At 27.9% G+C, this 23004-nt stretch overlaps 1 protein-coding gene across 2 annotated transcripts in view; it reads right to left on the reverse strand.

Annotated features, from left to right (window-relative positions):
- Nucleotides 1-7472, reverse strand: part of LOC107440918 (uncharacterized) — a 153519-nt gene extending 146047 nt beyond the window's left edge. For both annotated transcript variants that reach the window (XM_043041014.3, XM_043041013.3), the window contains exon 1: nt 7370-7472. The gene's annotated coding sequence lies outside the window, so the exon portion shown is untranslated. The remainder of the gene's footprint in view (nt 1-7369) is intronic.
- Between the last annotated feature and the right edge of the window lie 15532 nt (nt 7473-23004).

The following is a 23004-nucleotide window of genomic DNA, read 5'->3' on the forward strand; positions in this document are numbered from 1 at the left end:
CTTTTACTTCATGAGAGGGCTTCATGTGTGTGAATGTAATGAAGCATGTTTTCCTGAGAACTGACCACCCATATAGATCCTTTGTTTAATGTGGATAGTCACACTGTCTTGGTTGTTTTAAGAAATTGATATTGCTGAATTGCATTTCTACAGCTCAAGAAGTATGAAGCTAAAATTTTTCTTAAATTTCTCAAGGGAATGATTTGGTTTACTTTCCTCAGATGGTTGCTTACGAAACAATCAATCATTTTGTAATGCAAAACGAAAATTCGAATCATTTTTTCTTTTTAAGATACAGTTGATAGGTTAGAAGACTTCTCTGAAGCATGAGTGAATAAGAAACCAAAACAGAGAGCTTTTTGTTAGCAATCCTCTCTATATCGTGCGATAAATCTGTTTACTCCTATTAGTCAGCTACTTTTCAGATTTTTTTTAATTTCTTCGACAGAATTAAAAAGAAATATGGAGTATCGAAAGTAAATTCACTTTTTGAATTTCGTCGCAACTATAATATTTTTTTTCTCTCTTTATAACTTTGCTTTATTTTTAAAATATTTATTTTTTAAAGCAATTCCTTGCATTTATTATGAGAAGTACAGAAGCTGTTAACTTAATGCAAAGCGCAAACTGAAAACACTTATTGAAATGAAACATATATTAATTTACATATTCATAATAGAAATTTAAGATTAGAGCAAATAGATAACAGTGAAATTTGTGCTTATTGTACTAATATATATATATATATATATATATATATATATATATATATATATATATATATATATATATATATATATATATATATATATATATATATATATATATAATAAATAAATACAAGAAAGCACTAAGAAAGTAAAGAAAAACAATAAGTAACATTTATTGCGCTTAAGCTGCAAGTAAACAGCACTCATTAGATAAGTTCAAAATGAAGAATAAAACAAAGAAAAATTATAGACATATGAAAAAAAGGGGGTGGGAAATAATAAGTAAAAAAAAAAAAACAACAAACAATATTTTATTTAAAAAAAAAAAAAAAAAAAAAAGTGAAATGTTAATCCATTTCACTGCAAATCCATTTCGGGCAAATCCGTGGCTATAATTATGTACTAAAATTTTTTCTTTGTTAATCTTTCCATGTGCAAATCCATTTCGGGCAAATCCGTGGTTAGAATTATTTACTAAAAATTCCTTTGCTAAATAATTTCCCTTGTTAATCTATACAGTTTTTCCATGTGCAAATCCATTTCGGGCAAATCCGTGGTTAAAATTATCTGCTAAAATTTTTTCTTTGTTAATTTTTCCATGTGCAAATCCATTTCCGGCAAATCCGTGTTAAAAATTATCTATTAAAATTTTTTCTTTGATAATTTAAATAATTTTTCTATGTACTAATCCATATCGTGCAAATCCGCGGCTAAAATTATTTACAAAGCAGGCAATTTATGTTTCTCTTTTCTATTTTATATTTTTTCTTAAATAAACATCTATCTTCTAAAACTATTTATGATCAATTTTTAAAATTATCCAGTATAATATTACCTTGTGCACATCCATTTCGGGCCCATCCTTGGTAACTAACAAATCAAAACTCAGAATAACAAATCACTTCAGCAGTGCAGTAAGAACGACACTTTAGAACCCTTTTGTTACACTCAATTTGCGCTTTTGTTTTCATCTTTTGTTTTCATATTTTGTAATCTGGCAATCTTTCTGCGAAAACATTTTTAAATCATTCTTGAAAAATAACTGTCCAAGTAAGTTGTTATGATTTTGCTACTCGCTTTATAGTCCCCCCTTTTTAATGTGTTTTATTTTTATTTTATTTTTTCTTTTTATTTTATTTTATTATCTGTTTTTACATGTTATATTTACTTTTTATGATCTATTTTTACGTAGTTATTTTATAAAAAAAAAAAAAAAAAAAAAAAAAAAAAAAAAAAAAATTTTTGAGTGCTCCTCACACTATTGTATTAATATATTTTGCTTTGGCTTTATTGATACAATATCAGAAAGCACTCTGTTTTGCGGATATAATCGTGTGGGCTGAAGAAAAGATTATATCTTTTTTTTCCGGCTTTTTTCCGGTTTTTTAATTAACATTTCACTTTTTTTTTTTTTTTTTTTTTTTTTTAAATAAAATATTGTTTGTTGTTTTTTTTTTTTTTTTACTTATTATTTCCCACCCCCTTTTTTTCATATGTCTATAATTTTTCTTTGTTTTATTCTTCATTTTGAACTTATATATATATATATATATATATATATATATATAGCAATAAAATATGATTTTTATAATCTGATAAAATTTGGTACATTTAGTAATTTTATCATAATACCTTAGAGCATGGTCAAAAATCTCGATACTTTTTACTTAAGCGTTTTGATGGACCGGGATAACCTGGTCGGTAAGACGCTGGGCCGATGTCCGAGAGTTCGTGGGTTCGAACCCCGCCGGCCGAAGACTCCCCGCGAAGTAAATGGTGATTGATGCACGCTAAATCTGTCGAGTTTCAAAGTCCTCCTTGTTCCTATAACAAATTAATGGAGATTGATCGTTCTCTGATTCAGGTCAAAATTACGATCTGTGGGTGAATGAATGGATGTAGGAATGGGTTCACCCTATAAACGGATGTGACGTATGAGTGTGGCAGAAGTCGAATTCTGGGCCATAGATGGCGCCACTGGAAAACAAGAACAATCGCACTCTTTCTGCCTTAATGGCATACGTCAACAACAAGGTTTTATTTTACCGGAAATGTCACTACAACATATTGCTGTAATTTTACCAGAATTTTTCCTGTGAGTAGAACCTATTCATTGGTTTGCATGGCAACATATTCAGTTAGATATTGCAAATTCAAGGAAAAACATATAAGGAACTTCAGATTGTTAACTAACATATAAGTTTTGAAAAAATTGCACTAATAGAGTGTTATTAAACCATTTTTAATGGGAATTAAATTTCCACAAACAGTTAAAAAAATATTTTTTTTTTCTTCGGCTTCAATAACATAATTTTCAAGAAGTTTAGGAAAAATTCCTCACTAAAACTCAGTTGTGTTAATAATAACAATGATAACATTAAATTAACTATTAACATTAAATACCATTTATTAAAAATTATCTCGATAAACGCGAGATCTAGTTAAATCAGAGCTTGTAATTAACGAGTTAAACTTTATTTTTAAATTCAGTTTTTAAGTTTTATGGATGAAATATATTCATGAATATTTACGAGAAAATATGAAAATTAATTCAATGAGAAGCAGGAAACATGTATCATATGTTTTTACGCCAATATTTACTATTCCCTCTTCATATGAATTATTTATATTTCGACTTTTCCTGCTGCTGACATAATCGACAAAAAACTCGATACAACAGGTGTATGCAATCCATTAGAATAATTTGAAATCAACTCTCAAAGGTTCTATTATTCCATTATTATTTACGTGAATAACCTCTTTTATTCAATGACACATTATCAATATCCATTAAATTTGATTGTTAATCGGTAAATGCTAATATTACTGTAATATACCATTAATTTAAAATCATTTTAAATGAATGTGGAAGTAAATTTCACAATTTTTCATTATTATAATTAATAAAAAAATAAGAACCACAAAGTAATAAAAATGCAAAAAGGATAATTCCCTGATTTAACAGGAAAAAAAAAACTTTTGTCCTTAAGATTATTTCCTTAATATTTCCAGCAGAAAGATATACACGGTGAAAAAAATTCTGGTAAAATTACCGCAATGTATTACCATACATTAAGTTTCTGTTCAAGAAACCATAATTCAGATTATTAAAATCAAAATATACGGTATTTAAAACATACATTTAATATCGGTTTACCAGAAGTTCTGGTTTCAAAATTACGGTTTTATTACATCACATTTAATAAAAAAAATACAAAACTTAAAAGCCAATTAAACCGAATAGAGGGTTTTTAATGCCAGGCTCTAAAGTATGATGATAAATTTACCGAATTTTATGACAATTACTGACTTTTATTACATATTATATTTTATTGTTAACTTTACTAAAATCATAACCAAAGCACTGTAGTAGAAATTACCGAGGTTTTAGGTATTTCCATAATGCCAAAAACACGGTAAATTTTACCATATTTTTGTAATTTTGACCATACTTTTTTTTTCTCAGTGTAGTATATATCTTTTTAATCATGAAGTTTCTTTAATTTTTTTATCCTAATAATTATTAAAATTTCAATAATAATATTTTTATATAATTGATTTTTATTTATGTTAATTGGAAGCAAATATTAATGAAAATAATATAATACTTCCAGGAAGGATCCGAATAACATTCGCCTCACGTTACGTCCTCTCCCTTTTGTTTGATAAGTTAAACTCAAAATAAGTGTTCATCATCTTTTTTCAACTTAGTGCACACACACCCTAACTTTCAAAATATCTAATTATAATAAACATTCATTCAAAAAAATTGCAAATATCAATTATTTAAAAATATATACATCTAATGAACATATAAATATTAATAAAATATCTGTAATACTATTTTTTATTCTAAATACATATATCAAAATGAAAAAAATAATTTGCCTTAAAAATTGTTTAATGATAAAAAAAATTATATTTGTTCACCGAAAATAAAAATCAGAGCTTTGTGACATATACTGTAAAAGATTAAAGTACCTTAATCCAACATTTTTTTAATCATATGATCTAAAATAAATACTATGTATAGCGTAATATCGAAAATATATACTATGTATAGCGTAATATCGAAAATATCGGATATATCAAGAATATCAACAGTTAACAGTCCAAAGAAAGACATTAGATACTGGAGATGAAAATATTCAAAAATAAAATCGTTGACTAAAAAAAATCATGTTGCTTCCTTCACTTTACATAATATTACGCTTAATACAATAATTTTACAAGTCTTTATCATGGAAAATTATGTGCTTTAAATACCTTTCAATGGCTTTTCCGATGCAAAACTGATGGAAGATGTGTTTGTTGGAACAGACATCCAAGAACTGACGAAAGTTTGGACCAGAATAGAAACAAACACAAGAACAGCATGATAATTTTCTCAATTAGTTATAACAAACTTCCTTAGAAACAAAAAAGTCCCTAACTGTAATTCTGATAATAAAAAGTTTCAAGATTTTAAGTTGGAAAGTTAAGTTAGGAAAGACATTTGATATTGTTGACAAATATTTTTGAGAAAAGAATCTAGTTGGTTAAAAAAAACTTCACCCAAAATTAGGTTTAAAGTTTTAATTTGACAAGTCTTTAACATGGTTAATGCTTCAAATACTTTCAAATGATTGATCCGAAGCGAAACTGATAGAAAATGTGTTTATTCAAACAGATATCGAAAAATTGGTGAAGGATGAAAGTTTGGAAATAAAATAGAACAAACAAAACAGCAGAAGAAAGGCATAGTAACTTTCCTAACTAGTTACAACTAACTTTCTTAGAAGCAAAAAAGTCACAAACTGCATATCTGATGTAGAAAATATAATAAAATATTTCAAGATTTTAAGTTGGAACACATCAGATACTGGAGACAAAAATATTCAAAAAGAAAATCTAGTTGATTAAATTAAACATTTTGCTTACCCCTCTTCACATAAAATTAGGTTTAATGTAATAATTTGTCAAGTTTATACCATAGAACAGTGTATGAGTTAAAAGCATTTCAATGGTTTATCAGAAGCAAAACTGGTGAAGCAGATATCTAAAAACTGATGAAAGATGAAAATTTAGAACCAAAAATAGAAACAAACAAAAGTAAAGCATGGTAATTTTCTTAACTACTTGTAACTGAATTTTTTAAAAACAAAAAAGGCCTAAACCGCAATTCTGTTGCAGAAAAAAATAATAATATATTTCAAGGTTTTAAGTTGTATTATGGACTTAAAAGTTCGTTTTCCCAATTCCCACCAGGATTATTTTCCAGAAAATTTAAGCGTAGTTAATAAAGAACATGGTGAAACATTTCATCAAGGTAAAAAAAAAATGGAAAGGCGATAGCAATCGAAATGAAATGTCAGCACGATATTGCTGGATGCTCAAATTTAAATCTACTTTCAAAAAGTATTTTTTGAAGATAGGCCATACTATTATTATTACATGATATTGGAGATATAAAATGTACCATACAATATCTAAGATTTTTGGCATATCAAAATATTTGACATCAAGAGGCTAATATTATTGATTAAATCATTTTTCTCATGGAATAAAAGTAATAATAGTACTTTTTTACTTGCAATTTTGTACTTATACTTAATTACTTGAATAAGGATATAAATATAATTTATGCAGAGTTATAAATTTATAAAATTTATAAGAAATAAAAAATTTTAAAATAAAAAAACTGATTCTTTCAAAATATACTATCATTTACTACAAATCATTACTCGATAGAAATAAACAGATTTAATTTGTGGAATCAGCAATAAAAAAAACGTACAAAAAGCAGTGCTCAAATTTCTTTTAAAGTTTTGTTTTCAAGTCGGTGATACTATTATTATTACATGATATCGGAAATATAAAATGCATCATGCAATATCTAACATTTTTGGCATATCAAAATATTTGACAGCAAGAGTTTAAAAAGAATTGATTTTTTTTGTGGAATAAAAGTAATAATAATAATTTTTAAAAAAAATTCATGATGTATAACGTTTTGAAAATATTCTAAAATTTACTTCTAATATTTACTTTGAAACTACTCTAAAATTTGTTGTTGTTACTATTATTAATCATATCAAATTACTATATAATTATTATATTATCATATCAAATTATTTTATTATAATCATATTTAATTCACCACATAATACATAAGATTTTTGGCATATCAAAATATGAGGAAGGGAAGAACTGATTCAATCCAGTTTTCTTTCATAAAATATAAGTTAAATAAAAAAAAAATTATACCATTATTTCTGATTTAATGCTGACACTCTTCTAAATTTATTTCCTAAATACAATGTCTCAAATTATTTTATTTTAATCATAAAACTCTGAAAAATAAAATGTACCTCAATAATATCAAACATTTTCGGCAAATGGTCAAAATATTTTATTGTTAAAATTTTAAAGAAAGAAGAATTTTTTTCTCTGATAAAATATTAGAACAAGCTCTTTTTTCTCTTCTTCTAAATAAATTAATTAATAAAACGATTTTAAAATTCGCTACAAACTTTTTTTTTAAAAGTTCTAAAAACAAAAAAAAGTTTATGATATCCAATAAAATAAAATATGCCACATTAAATTAGTATAAATAAAAACAAACAAACAATATTTTTTCGTAAGCAATGAAATTTTGAAGAAAAAAATATAAGGCTTACTTATTTTTTCCACCTGTTCGCGCAGAGCTTGTTGTGAAAAATCTTCCGTTTTCCACACATTAGTAAGAGCGCGTTGGTTCTGGTTTCATTCTCAACCTGATATGTTCGGTCATTTTGACAAATGCCGTTAGACGGCAGCCAAATTCAACGCCAACGCGCCAAAAGAATGTTACCTTTATGGAAATTAAATTTATCGTGAATCTAGGCTATTGCTCCCTAATTTTACAAAGCAAATTCTTAATTTAGTTTTTAGAAGAACTGTAAATAAATTCGCTTTAAATAAGTAAAATAATATCTGTTGTTTAAAAACAATCTTATTCCGAAATTAGTTTTGATTTATCATGATGTTTCATAAAAAATTTAAATTTGAAAATAAGAAAACGATCTCGAAAATAAGTCATTTTTAAAATTATTTGTTTTAAAAATCGTTTTCTTTTCTCATTTTTAATGAAGTAAGGAATCTTAAAGCTTTTTATTGTGGAGGAAAACAATTTTTACAATCGGAGTTAAACATTAATTTTAAGAAATAACTTTAAAAAAGGTTGCTTTTTTTAATGCGAGAATAATAAGAAAAGTGCACTTTAAGACAAAAGCATACTGTGGCAACTTAACATTTTATGACTTGTACTTACTTATTTTTGTTCCATAAATCAAATGTTAAATTAAATAGAATAAAAATAATTAAAATTAAAAATAGTAATAGAGTTTCGAGAATAGGTCATCTTTAAAAATCGTTGTACTCTTACTTTCAATTTTACTATTTAATTAAAAAAAAGTCTATCAAAGCTTTTTATTTATTTCTTTTTTAAGAAAACAAGCTTAAAAAGTTTCTGATATTGAATTTTTTAACACTAAATTTTAAAGATACTAAACGTTAAATTTAAGATTTTCTTATGTAAGAAAAAAGCCTACTAAAGGACAGAACAATATTGTGGCAACTTCAACTAAATAGATTTTAATTAATTTATTTATTGTTAAAGAAATTAAATATGAAATTAAACTAAAAATAATTTAATTTAAAAAAGGAAAGAAATCTTGAGAATTGGCCATTTATAAAAGTATCTAGTGTAAAAGTTCTTTTTTAAGCTATTTTAAAATAAGAATAATCACTGAAATGGAAACTTTTAATAATAATTTTAGAAGAAGAACAATGTTAGTTTCAGATTAAGTAAATTGTTAATTTTATTTAATACAATTAAATAGACATAAATCTATTGATTTTTTTATTTTTTATCTATAGTAACATAAACATAAAAATAGGAAAAAATAATATGAAAATTATTATATAATAATAATTCAAATTTTTTAATAACGAAAGGAAATCCCATATTAGGGTAATTTATTAAAATGTTTTACTTAAATTAATAAATTACCCTAATTAATTACTTTACTACCTAATTTTAATTACTACCTAATTAAAATTTATTAAAATGTTTTTTCATTTCTGAAATAAAAAATTTTAAATACAGAAAACAATAATTTTAAATTTTTCTTTTACTCGAATACAAGAAACTACAAGTAACCTGCTACTTAAAACTAAATAGACTTTATTTGCTTTTTTAAATGCAAATCTAAGTAAAATAATATAAAAATAATCCAAATTAAAAATAAGAAATTTATCTAAAAAATGGACATTTAAAGACAGAAATTCATATGGAGGAAAAAAAATCTAATAAATTTACCTATAGTAAAGAAATTTCTGGTAAAAAAAAAATTCTGACAATAAAAGCAAAATAAATTTTTTAAATGGTAATTTTCCGTTCATATGATAACGGTTTACCGGATATTCTGATGTTAAAATTATAGTTCTTATTACCACACACTTAGTAACAAATACAATACTGAAAAGTAAATCCAACTGAATAAATGGTTTTTATGCCACGCTTTAAGGTAAATTGTTAAAACTACCAAATTTTACAACTTTTACCATATTTACCATGTTTTAATATTTATTATTAAACAATATTTCTTAGTTAATTTTACCAAAATCACTATCAAAGCGTTTCGCTAAAAATTGCCGTGCTTTTTGGTGCTCCCATAGAGCCTGAAACACGGTAAATTTTGCCATATTCTTGTAGTTTTAGCCATGCTTTTTTTCTCAGTGCAGTGTGAACAACTGAAAATTTAATGGGTTTTATTTATTTAGTTATTGTTACACTATTTAAGTATGAAATAGGAAAAAATTATACGAAAATAATTGTAAAACATAGTTAGATAAAAATATTTCAAATTAAAATTAAGAAAAAACTCGAATATTATAAAATAATTTTTTTTCCATTTTCAATTTTATTTTTTCATAAAATGGGGCACATTAAAGCCTTTTTTATATGGGCGAACTGATTTTAACATCAAAAATTTTTGAGACAGAAAATTATAACACTAATTTCAAAAAACAGAAAATGCCAATTTCAGTTTCTTTTTATAATCAAGCGCTAGGAAAATTCATTTCTAAGAAAGAGCAATACTGTGACATTTCAAATTTAATAGATTTTTATTTATATTTGTGTTGCATAATTCATTAATATCCATACGTATACGAGGGAGAATTTTTCTAAAATAATATGATAAAATTTAATGAAATATAAATATACAGCATATTTCAATGGATTGTATATTAATACAATAGGTATTCATAAACTTGGCATTTATGTTAAGTTTACGTTCAGAAATTTAAGTTCATTCATTTTCCTTCAGTTTAAATTAAACTAAGTATTAATTTAATTTTTTTTAATTGTATTTTTTTAAATTGATTTTAGTTTATCATAGGTTTTTTTCCCCTAATAAATGCTTTATAATTCAAAATTACAAAATTTGAATAAAACCAGGTCAGTCTGAGTTATCAAATTTTCAACAAAAAAAATTTAGAACTTGATTTCTCAAGAGCTATTCGCCCGGCTTCGTTCAAATTTTGTCATTTAAAGTTTAAAATTATTTGCCCTTCGAAATAACATTCTTTAAAATGATGTAAACATATGTATACATTACTACATTACAATTCAAACATTTTGGCTGTTATTAAATAAAATACTAAATAAGTATTATAAGTTAATTTTGCGTGTTATCTATTATCTTCAGATAAACAAATTCTATAATTGTGTACAAATTTTTTCAATTCACTTAAAAAATTCCAAAGACATGATGAAATAAGCAAAAAGTAAAATTAGCATTAAGAAATCCGAACTTCCGACAACTTTCTTGACCAAAATATTAATTTTTAGTTTACGCCCCCCCCCCCATTCTGTGGGTCAAGAATCTGAATCCGTCGAAAAAATGTTATGTTTATTCTCAGAAAGAACGCTTTTTGTCTGATTTTGTATCTTAAAACATCATCTGCACTAATCAATATGCATATTTAAGGTGAGGCTCGCAAAACGTTATGGTTAAGTTCAAGCACGTGAAAATTCTATCATTAGATTAAAAATTATTCAGGGTGTTACTTTTTTGTGCACTATATAAAAACATATATGGTTAACTTTTGGCCCACATTTCACTTAAAATTCTGTAAAATAAAGATTTTCCTTAGATTTTTAACTGTTCTAACAGAGAACCACAAAAGTACTTATTTCAGTGAATAATAAATACCTACTAATGAGTAGTACCTAAAGGATTATATATATATATATATATATATATATATATATATATATATATATATATATATATATATATATATATATATATATATATATATATATATATATATATATATATATATATATATATATATATATATATATATATATATATATATATATATATATATATAATCCTTTAGGTACTACTCATTAGTAGGTATTTATTATTCACTGAAATAAGTACTTTTGTGGTTCTCTGTTAGAACAGTTAAAAATCTAAGGAAAATCTTTATTTTACAGAATTTTAAGTGAAATGTGGGCCAAAAGTTAACCATATATGTTTTTATATAGTGCACAAAAAAGTAACACCCTGAATAATTTTTAATCTAATGATAGAATTTTCACGTGCTTGAACTTAACCATAACGTTTTGCGAGCCTCACCTTAAATATGCATATTGATTAGTGCAGATGATGTTTTAAGATATATATATATATATATATATATATATATAAAATTTAATTTAATAGTACCGGTACTTCATACCGTAAATTGATTCTGAATTTTTTACAACGTAAGTCAATAGACTTAATAATTTAGAAGTTATAGTGATTTTATGTGTAAAAAGATATAAATCAAAATATTATTTTCCATTTATAAAACAACCATAATGTCTAGATTATTATAGTTATATCGAGTTGATTTTGGTTAGATTCAACTTAGCGTAAAACTTTACATAGATTTCAATACATCGCTTGTTTATATTGCAAAGTCAAGGGTGTAAATAGATATAATAAACACAAAACTGCATTTTGGTACATAAAAACGCTTGTGACTTTTGAAGTGTTAGTCTTAAAGACATGAACGATTCAGCGTAAAAAAAAAATACATTAGAAGCAATATCTTATTTTTCAAGATATGAATAAGCTTTACTCCCTTCGACTAAGATCCTCAGTTAAACGATTATGCCAACAAAATCTTAATTTGAGTGAGGGGGCAATCATAAAATGTCCCTAGTAGGTCTAAATCAGTGGTCAGAAGTAGAACACTACAAATAGCGAAACTACTGAAGTCGCTACTTTTTTTCATAATTTTTATTCTATTTTACACTGAAGAGCCAAAAAAACTGGTACAGGCATGAGTATGCAAATAAAGGGACATGGAGCCAATGAAAGTACTGCGCTGCGATCGGCAACGGGTATATATGACAACGAGTGTCTAGCACAGTTCTTAGATCGGTTACTGCTGCTACAATGCCAGGTTATACAGATTTAAATGAGTTTGAACGTGGTGTTATAGTCGGAGCACGGGAGATCTGACATAGCATCTCCGAGATAGCAATGAAATTTGAATTTTCAATTACGACCACTTCACGAGATTACCGTGAGTATCGGAAATCCACCAAAATCCCCAGACATGAATATTATTGAACATATTTGGGATGCCTTGCAGCGTAATGTTCAGAAGATATCCCCACCCCCTCTTACTCCCACTGGTTTATGGGCAGCCCTGCAGGATTCATGGTGTCAATTATCTCCAGCACTACTTCACACATTGATCGAATCAATGCCACGTCGTGATGCGGGACTTCTGCGTGCTCGTGGGGACCCTACACGATATTAGGCAGGTATACCAGTTCTTTTGGCTCTCCAGTGTATAACCGTCGTTGAACAGCCGTCCCAATTTTGGGTTTATGACTAGCCTTGTAATTTAATAACACATCAGGAAGACAAGGAAACTCCTGTATCAGTACCCCCAGAGGTATGATTTGTTATGAGAACATGGAGGACTTTGTGACTCGACATATTTAACGTGCATCAGTCACTATTTCGTGCATAGGGAGTCTTTGGACGGCGGGGATCAAACCTACGACCTCTTGGACATGGGCCCAGTGCCCTACCAACCAGGTTATACCCGCCTTTTTTCGTAGTTTGTGGTGTAGCATGCTCCTTTTTTTAAAAAAAGTAGTGTATAGAGTTGTGCGATACAAAAAAAAAACAGTAGTTTGTATCGAGTCCCGGCAACTAGTTTTAATTTTTTACTACAGTACAGAACCCGTTATCCGGAAATTAGAAAACCGGAAAACCAAAAAACCGGAACGAAATTCGCTAAATTTTCCCGTCATTTTTTTTTTAAAAAATTTTTTTTCCTCATAAGATTTTAGGATTTTTCTTTCTTTTTTGAAAGACGTTTACCTTACCATCATTTTGGAAATAATCATTAGTGTATTACTCCATCGTTTTTTCTTCTTTTTAAGATTATTTCCAAAAAAAAAAAAAAATTCTTTTAGTTGGGTTTAACAATTAAAAAAACGGCTTTTTGTAGCGATTCAGAAAACTGGAAAAATCAGTTATATGGTCCCGATCGTTCCGGATAATCGGTTCCCTACTACTTCAAGGTTCCAATGCAACTAATTTTTCGAATTTGATGGGTACAAATCTTCGCATGTCTGTTAATGCATGCAGTGAAAATGACTCTGTGGCTGCAGCTGAACGTTAACTAGAAATAAGTAACTAGAATCATGTCTAACTAATATTTAAACTAGTAATTACGAAAAATAGATATTCAATCACTTAAGTCACACTTTCACACGTGAATGCAATTCGTGAAGCATTGATGTTATTTAAAAGGAAAGAAACGTATTTTCGATGTACTTAATTTCTTAAAGGAATTAAAATTTAATTCAAAAAATTGCAAGTGCTTATTGATAATTTCGCATTTCTTAAATTAAATATTCAAGGCAAAGAGTTGTTTGCTTGTTTTGTTCATTTACGTCGCACTAGAGCTGCGCAATGGGCTATTGGCGACGGTCTGGGAAACATCCCTGAGGATGATCCGAAGACATGCCATCACAATTTTGATCCTCCGCAGAGGGGATGGCACCCCCGCTTCGGTAGCCCGACGACCTAAACGCGAAGTCGAGCACTTTACGGTAGAACAGTTTAACGAGGACCAATACCGCACACCCTCGGTCCCTACGCAGACTGATCCAAGTGGTCACCCACCCGCACACTGACCGCAGACAGCGATGCTTGACTTTGGTGATCTGCTGGGAACCGTGTCTTAACGATCATTCCACTGCGGGACTCAAGGCAAAAAGAGTTTATTGTTAAATGAACAAATTGGAAAAAAATGGTTTGGTATGACAAATTATCTCATCTAAACATGAATAAATATTTGTAAAAAAAAATTCTTCATGCTTAATACAAGCTAATTTTTTATTCGAAAACATTTTGAAAATAGGTGTAAATTAATTTCTCCAGCTAAGTTCGGTTTCTTAACGTAGTGATGTAGTCACTACACTTCGAAGGTAGTTTGTAGTCACTGCATTTAAATAAAAGTAGTTGTAATAAACTACAAAAAATAATGTAGTTTTTCCGACCAATGGTCTAAATTATTACTTTTAAATAAATTCTCTGTTTTTTCCTTATCACTTACGTAATCGCCTACTCCGAAAAGCGTCGCAAAGTGTAAGGCTCCATTCTTAACATTACCCTAAGTCTGATAAAGTAAAATTTGAAATGACTCTTTGCATTAGGAAATTATACCAGATTTAAAATACAGTCAAATGTTTTCGCTAGTTAGTCTGTAATTTAACAATGGAAAGAAAAGATTCGCATGCGAAGCATATGAAGAAACTTTGCATTGTTCATTCACACATTTACGCGACAAAATTCTTTCGAGAAAATTCAAATTGCATTTGAAATCTCAGATAGTTATACTTCGTAGAAACCAAACCACCACTTTAAAAAACTATGTTAATATTTAGTCCATTGTTAAATAAAATAAGGTTACTTTCTATTTAGACCTAAATATTTGAAATAACTAAATTAATCTTCTTTAGAAATTTATTTATTTCGAACTATTATTAGGGGGACTGGAAGGTAATGTCGTTTTGGCGCATTAAATATTCATAACTATCAAAAACCAATTCATTTTTTTCGATCCATTTCGATTGATTTCAATCCAACATTGAAAGGTTGCTGCTAACGAGGGTGAATACATTATTAATTAAAAATAAAATCTTGATGACAAATATCAAATGCACCGAAACGACATTTCTTTCCGGTCCCCCTAATACTGTTGTCAACTATATTTATTATTGTATAAAAGTCTCCAAACGGGAATTGTTTTTCAATCAAAAATTGTCGTTAAAGTTATTAGTTATTTATCGCAAAAATATTTGTTTCTTGACTATAAATAAATTGTTACATTACATTAAAAATTATTCGATAAAAAGATCCCAAAAAAATTTAATTATCTAAGCACAGATTTAATTTCCGATTACGGAATTTAACTTATTCTAATAATTTTGTTCAGATACTATTGCAACTTCATCCACTAACTCATTTTTGACATTTTGATTTAATTACTTACTATACTATAAAACTTTTACTATAAAAACTTGGTTACTATGAAAACTTGGTTACTATAAAAACTTGTTAAAAACTTTTCGCAAAAGAGATTGTTTAACAACAACGCGAAAAGCCTTTTTTCTTGCTATAGAATAGTAAACAGTCCTTCGGTGCACAAAAAAGTGTGCACAAATAAATATTCAAGCATTGAAAAAAAGACTGACATTATCAAAACCCAGCGAATCACAACGGATTAATCGAAAATGAAAAACCTCATCAGATATGTATAATATACACGAACTCGTGAACGACTTTTGCGAAAAACTCTCTACCATAGCTGAAATTTTTTAGTATTACTAAAAAAGGGAAAAAAACTGACAAAATTATCTTATCCGAAGACTCAGGGCAGTCTGACAGAGATTGATATAAGAATTTTTTCCTCAACTTCGCACAGCCGCTCTTTACCCAAAACTTTACTGCTTTAAACTTTCAAGCATGCTGCTTGTTTTTTCCGCTTTTTTTTTCCAATTTCACTTTTAAAAACATCAGCCTTATCAAAGAAAGTTTATCGTTTTCGAATTCCCGAGAAAATAAAAGAATCATTTTTATGCTTCTTCCTATTTATGCAGAAGCGATTTAAAATTACATTCCCATGATTTAAAAACACAGATCGTGTTTCGTATTTTCACGACTTTAAATCAAATATCGCGTAAAAAAAGCCGCTATTATGATTCGTGTTCAAGTGACTTAAAAATTATACAACAGAATTCGTATTCCCGCGATTTTAAAATCAAATTTTGAGAATCGTTGTCACGCGATTATAAAATCAAACATCGAGATTCGTATTCAAGCTATTTTAAAATTAAATATCGAGATTCGTATTCACGCGATTTTAAAATTAAATATCGAGATACGGATTCACGTGATTTTTAAATCTCACAATGAGATTCATATTCTCAAAATTTAAATATATAAATGAAATCTCGCATCCATTTTTTCAGAGATGCCAACTGCTCCGGACACGCCAAAATAATTTAAAAAACGGTAAATAACTTCAAAGTAAATTTTGCAAATAGTTGACTATTTTTGCTTACTTTTTAAAAGGCATAGCAAGTCATAAGTGCTTTAAAGTGGCGAATTATATAAGCCAATGAATTATTTAGAAATAGTGGTGGATAAAAATCTACTAAATTGAATTTATTAAACGAAAAATCACAATTGATAAACTACCACTTTAAAATATTTATTTTCTGTTCAGAGTTCTCTGTTTTTTTATTAAAACGTTGATAACATTCTGTGGATCAATCTTCCTACATACACTTTTTTCTCGCTCAATTTTCAGATATTTTTCTAATTATTTAAAAAGATTTTTTTTGTTGTTGTTGTAGTTAATTTACGTCGCACTAGAGCTGCACAATGGGCTATTGGCGACGGTCTGGGAAACATCTCTGAGGATGATCCGAAGACATGCCATCACAATTTTGATCCTCTGCAGAGGGGATGGCACCCCCGCTTCGGTAGCCCGACGACCTGCAAGCGAAGTCGAGCACTTTACGGTAACGAGGACGAATACCGCACACCCTCGGTCACTACGCAGACTAATCCGAGTGGTCACCCGTCCGCACACTGACCGCAGCCAGTGATGCTTGACTTCGGTGATCTGCTGGGAACCGTGTCTTAATGATCAGTCCGCTGCGGGACAAGTTTTTTTTGTACGTAACATTTTTGGATATTTATATTTTCAGTTTTTTTCTCTTTTTTTTACCAAATTCCTTTATGGTATGAATCTATCTAGAGTTTTACAAAAATTAAAACATTTTTTTAAAAAATTTGTGATTTTCCCACAAATTTCGCCAAAATGAGATGGCGTCGAAAGAGTTAAAACAAGATAGGGTCAGTCTGACGGTAACGGGACTCAACCCATGAACCGTCTACCACTGAGAATACTTTACATCAGCACTGTGTTCAGTGAGAGTCAGGTGTGGAATTCGTACCGACCAGCCATCGCTGGGATTCGAATCTGGGTCACCTTATTGGGAGGCGATCGCTCTATCCCCTGAGCCACCACGACCCTCATGTGAAAATCCAATAAAGGGGATCGAAAGCATATTTAAATTTTTTTCCTCTTCCTTCGACTGTTGAGTTCGGTCGAAAGGGGAATTTAAAGAATAATATAGAACAATGTAACTCTTAAAAGAATTCGCACAAAGAAGTTGGATCAAAAATATTTTACTTGTAGTATAAACTGAAAATGTGTTTTATGCTTTTCATAGGGTAAAGTAATTAGTATTAGGAAACCCTTTCAGTTTTATTTCATGAATAAATTAGATTTGATGATTTTAATAGTTTTTTTACTGAAAAATATCGGTATAAAATGTACGGTAAAAATGTATTTTACTGATGCTGCATTTAGATAGATCGTGCTTTTTCCCGTAATTTTATCCAGAATTTATACAGTTTAATCTCCTGGCATTAAGGTGTATGCAAACTTTACATTTACTGAATGTTAAATTTATGTAAGTCACGAAAATATTGTTAAGTAGGAGCATATTTGCTTTCGGAAATATTTTTTTGGAACTTCCCCTAACTTGCAAACCAAAAATTGTTAAAGAATAATTAATTACCCAATAAATATCTAGTTATATAAGTTGCATAATGACATATCATATAATATAATATCATGAAGGAGAAATGTATGATGTCCTATTAAAGAAATGTTATGAATACATTGATGTCAACAAAATATCAACAAAACTTAAAATTGTAAATTGGAAAACTATTTCAAAGTGTTTTTTATATATTTGTTTCATAAAAATATTACTGTTTGCTACTTTCATATTTAAGTCATTAAAGTTTAAAGAAAAAAGTCATAGCTACATATTTTTTGTGTAACAAATTACGGTACCCAAGAATAGTCTTGTTATGTTTAATGGAAGCAAAATGTATTATAGCATGTCATTAACTGAAATGCAATTAATGCAAAATGTATAATACCATTTAATGTAATTTCATTTACATAAAAATCTCTTAAATTTATTGACATGCATCATCAACAAAAACTTAAAATTGAAATAAGGTAACCTACTTCAAAAATTGTAATAGTATATGTATAGTTGATTGTCAAAAAAATTAGCATTTGTTACTTTCATATTTAAACCATTAATTTTAAATATAAAAGGGGTTTTCATACTTACACTAATTGTGCTACAAATTATGTTCCCCAAAAAGTGTCTTACTTTAAGTGTCTTTAAAGTGTTTAATGAATGCAAGATGTATAATGTTCCTTCATTAAATGTAATGTTATAACTGCAAAATGTATAATGTCAAATTATTAAATGCGATGTCAGAAACGTAAAATGTATAATGTTATGTTATATGATGTAATATCATGAATGCAAATATGTCAGGAATGCATTGATGGATCTTATCTCATTAACCTTAAATTTAAATTTAAAAAACTGTTATAAAGACGCGATACTTATATTGAAGATTGTTAAAATAAATAAATAAAAACGTTACATTGTTGTTGTTTTTTTTACTATTATACTTAAGTCATTAAATTTCAAGGAAAAAAGACATACCGATACACTTTTTCACACATTTTAAACATAGAGGCAAAGAAAATGGGGCTTATTATCAACCAAAATTTTGAAAATTAATCCTCAACAATTAAAGGACATATTCTTAGAAAATAATAAGCTAGAGGAGGTAAGAAGCTTTACGTAGCTTGGAAGTATAATTAATAAATTCTGGAAAAACAAAAACATAACAAATTCAACGAAAATTAGAATTTTTATTACAAATATTTAATCTGTTCTACTATGTGAATCAGAGACATGCCACTGCAATAAAAATAAAATGAAAAAATGTCAAGTATTCATTAACAACTGTTTAAGAAGAATCTTGAGTATCAAGTGGTTCCATAAAATTTGTAATGCAGAAATCCTTAGAAAAGCAAAACAAAAACAGAAGATCTGAAAATTAAAAAACGTAAATGGAAAATGGATTGGTTATGTTCGACGTGAAACGGAAAAATTTAAAGTAAAAAAAGTTTTTGATTGGAAGCCTGAGGGCTATAGAAAAAGAGGAAGACCTAAAAAATACTTTGAACAGGACGATTATAAACGAATTGAAAACAATAGGAAAGACTAGGAGAGAGACAAATTATCTGGCCATAAATAGAGTGAGATGGAAAGCTATGATAGAAGCCATGTGCACCAATTCGGAGTGAAGAGGAATATGTATGATACACCTTTTGTGTAACAAATTACCCAAAAAGAATCTTGTTACGACGAAAACATTTCGATTAACTTGTTTAGACGATATTTGAGGTTACGAAATCTTATTCGTATGTTTATGTTTACGACATAGATCAGACTATTTCCGACCCGAGGAAAACACAATAGTGAGGAATAGTATTCAATTCCGAATCGAGAGCTTATTTTCCTTCTCCTGAAAACTAATTAAAATGGTTTTACGACCAGTTTTTCTTTTTCATTTCCGTCATAATTTCAGGACTGCTCCACACTTAAATGACATTATTGAGTATGAAACCCAAGAACATTTAGCTATTGGACCCTAACTGCGAGTACACTCTACAATAAACATTAGACTTTTTGTTGTTAATTAAAATTGATTTATTATAAATAGCCAAACAGCAACTTTCACTTTTTGATATTTCCTAATTCATTTTTATTCAAACAAAGCACCATAAAGATTCATTTATATTATCAACGTCTTTATCAAATAGAAAAAATACAATAAAAAAATACTCTCATTACGTTTTGTAGTGCTGCCATCTATTAAACTAGAAAGTGAAAGCATTCATTACAAAACTGATCTTTAATTTATATTAACTACCAAGCCATGCAATGTAATTGTTAATTGATGCCTGAATCTTAGGCAACTTTTAATTTAAATTGAGTGGGATCAAACCCTAAAGAATCTCAATTAGTATTAAACAATGCTTCAAAAAATACAGTTTACAGCTTATGGTGCTGCCATCTATTTTATAAAAAAAGTATATTCACTTCTAAATGAGCGATGTAACGAAAACTGGCGTAAAATAATGAAATAATGTTATTTTCAAAAATAATAGAGGATAATTTATTTGTAATTTTAATTTAAAAGAAAAAAACATATTTTTTGATTCTCCTATTTTCATTACTTTTATTTTAGGAAAATGAAAGGAAAAAAAAAATTTTTTTGTTTAAAAATTCGAAATTGACATTATTAAAACGAGTAAGATTCAAAACCAATATAAATTACTGATTTTGATTACTATATTTATTCATTTAAGTAGTTTTAGTCTTGTTATTTCAAAAACATAAATAATGTACTAATAATGATTAAAGTAATGAAATGATTAAAATAAGCTTATATAATGGAAAGTCATTATTCCTTAAATATTCTTAATACTTACAATATTAACTCAGTACTAAATAAAGATATTTCAAGATTAGATAACTTAAATTATAATCATATTAATTGAAGATGTGATTATAATTTATTATTTCTTAAAATATCTTTATATATAAGTAAAATTGAAATAGCATTAAGTGAAAATAATAACTTCAATGATTTTTCTAAGAATATCTGAAGTCATTAACACTTTTCTTGACTAAAAAGTTTATAATAATGTAAATATAGTTTGTCTATGGAAAGAACTCCCCTCGACATAAAGTCTAAGGCCGTCTGCTACTATCGGAAAACTGAAAATAGTGCATTTCAAAGAGGGGAACTTCTCTCTTCCCTGATTCCCTTTCTCTCACTGACCGAGGTAAAACCTGCCTTAATTATTAACCCCAACAATAAACTTGAAACCATAGTCACCGCCACTGCTTCAAAGGAATGGGAAGAGGAGTTCTTTCCATAGGCAGACAATATTACACACAGTTGTTACCACTACATAGTTGAAACAAAGAGGTTTGTGTGTATCTTTAGTATAACTTTTTATTTATTTTATAACCGACGTTGAACGGCAAACCCAATTTTGAGTTTACGACTACTAATGTTAAACTGCGTAGCCTTGTAATTTTGAACCCAATCCAGAATACAAGGGAACTCCTGAATCAAGAATCAGGAGAGATTTGCCCTTGGGGGGAACTTTTTGATGGAACTAACCCGCATTGGCGTTGCATGGAGAGGAAAACCACTCACGGTTACCCTCACGCCAAAGGGACTCTAACACATGATCCATCTACCACTAAGGATATTTTATGAAATTGTTAATCATAAAATCATTATAATAATATGTTTATTTTTCATTTTCCCAGTAAAAAAAATTTCTCCTCTGAAGTTAAAATTGCATTTATCTGTAAATTTTAGAAGTAAATAATGAACTATTTGTTTAATGAATTAAAAATAAATATAAAAAACAAATAATAATAATAAATGTATACAAGTTTTACAGTTAAAATCCAAATTATTAATCCAATCAAAACTGTAATGAAAATTTTATCCAATAAATTATTGTGTATTATTTTAATTACATGCAAAAAATCAGATATGATAAAAAAAAATAATTGCAGCACATTACAGACATGTGATAGCTGGAAAAGAGATTATCTAAAAACTTTTTAAACTAGGGTTGGATTTAGATTAAGGTTTTCTCTAGTTCTAATATCAAACTAAACCCTCCCTTCTCAATGTATAGTTTTTTTTTTTTTTCGTTTCTTTTGCACACTGAAGATTATTTTCGTTCAGTTAAATGAAAAAAATATTAAACAATAGATAAAATTTTTGTAAACAAAAGTAACATTCATAAAATTAAAAGGAAGAATACAAAAGAAAGCTTCTATTCGATTTTCTTTTTTTTCTTCTTATCAACACATAAAGGAATATAAAGTATAATGGACGATATTCAAGCATTTTGGAAAAAAATTACATTTACTCTTCGTTCTCACATTAAAAGAAATGTGATTTTAAAAATCATGAAATCCGTAGCAGTAACAACAACGAAAAAAATAAAAAGATAGGTGACAACATCCGCGCGGATTTACAGCGAAATCACATTTTTCAGACTTGACAAAAAAGGATTACTCAAATGTACTTTTTTAAATTAAGGAGTTAATGAATAATATTTTATTAAAAATAGTCGGATTTTAAAAATAAAGCGAAAATTAGTAGTAATAACTGCCGAAAAATTGATCCAAAAATAATAGAATCAATGCGTTAAATAATAAATACTTAATTTTACCCCCTCACTTTCTAAAATGAAGGGACACAGCCTTTAAAAGTCATAAAAATTTTCCTATGAAATATCTTCCTATGATGTATATTATGTAATAATAATAAGTATTATATTTTCCAATAATTTATATTATATGATATTATATTCTTAATTTAGAGGTAATTATTAATTAAAGCAAAAATAAATACAGTGAAACCTCTCACTCAGAGCAATCATTCTTTATTCCAAATGGTAAAATTGTCGTTAACGGGGGTTGTTTGTTCTTAGGTGTTACCTCCATTGATTTCAAAATGTTATCGGAGATACATGGTTTTTCCCTAACGATTTTAATTTTACTCAATGTAATTTTCTTGGTGTGGAAATGCCACTTTTGATAGTATCATAGAAACCGAATTGATTAATTAACTTAAGCGTCAATAAAAATGATTCCTGCTGGTATAATTACGCATAAAAACAAATTTAGTAAGAATGAAAAATCGAACTATTTTAAATAGATTAATGATTATGTTTTTGT

The sequence above is a fragment of the Parasteatoda tepidariorum genome, chromosome 12 (assembly GCF_982258835.1).
Source record: "Parasteatoda tepidariorum strain Cologne lab strain chromosome 12, Ptep-v5.0, whole genome shotgun sequence".
Classification (NCBI taxonomy): domain Eukaryota; kingdom Metazoa; phylum Arthropoda; class Arachnida; order Araneae; family Theridiidae; genus Parasteatoda; species Parasteatoda tepidariorum.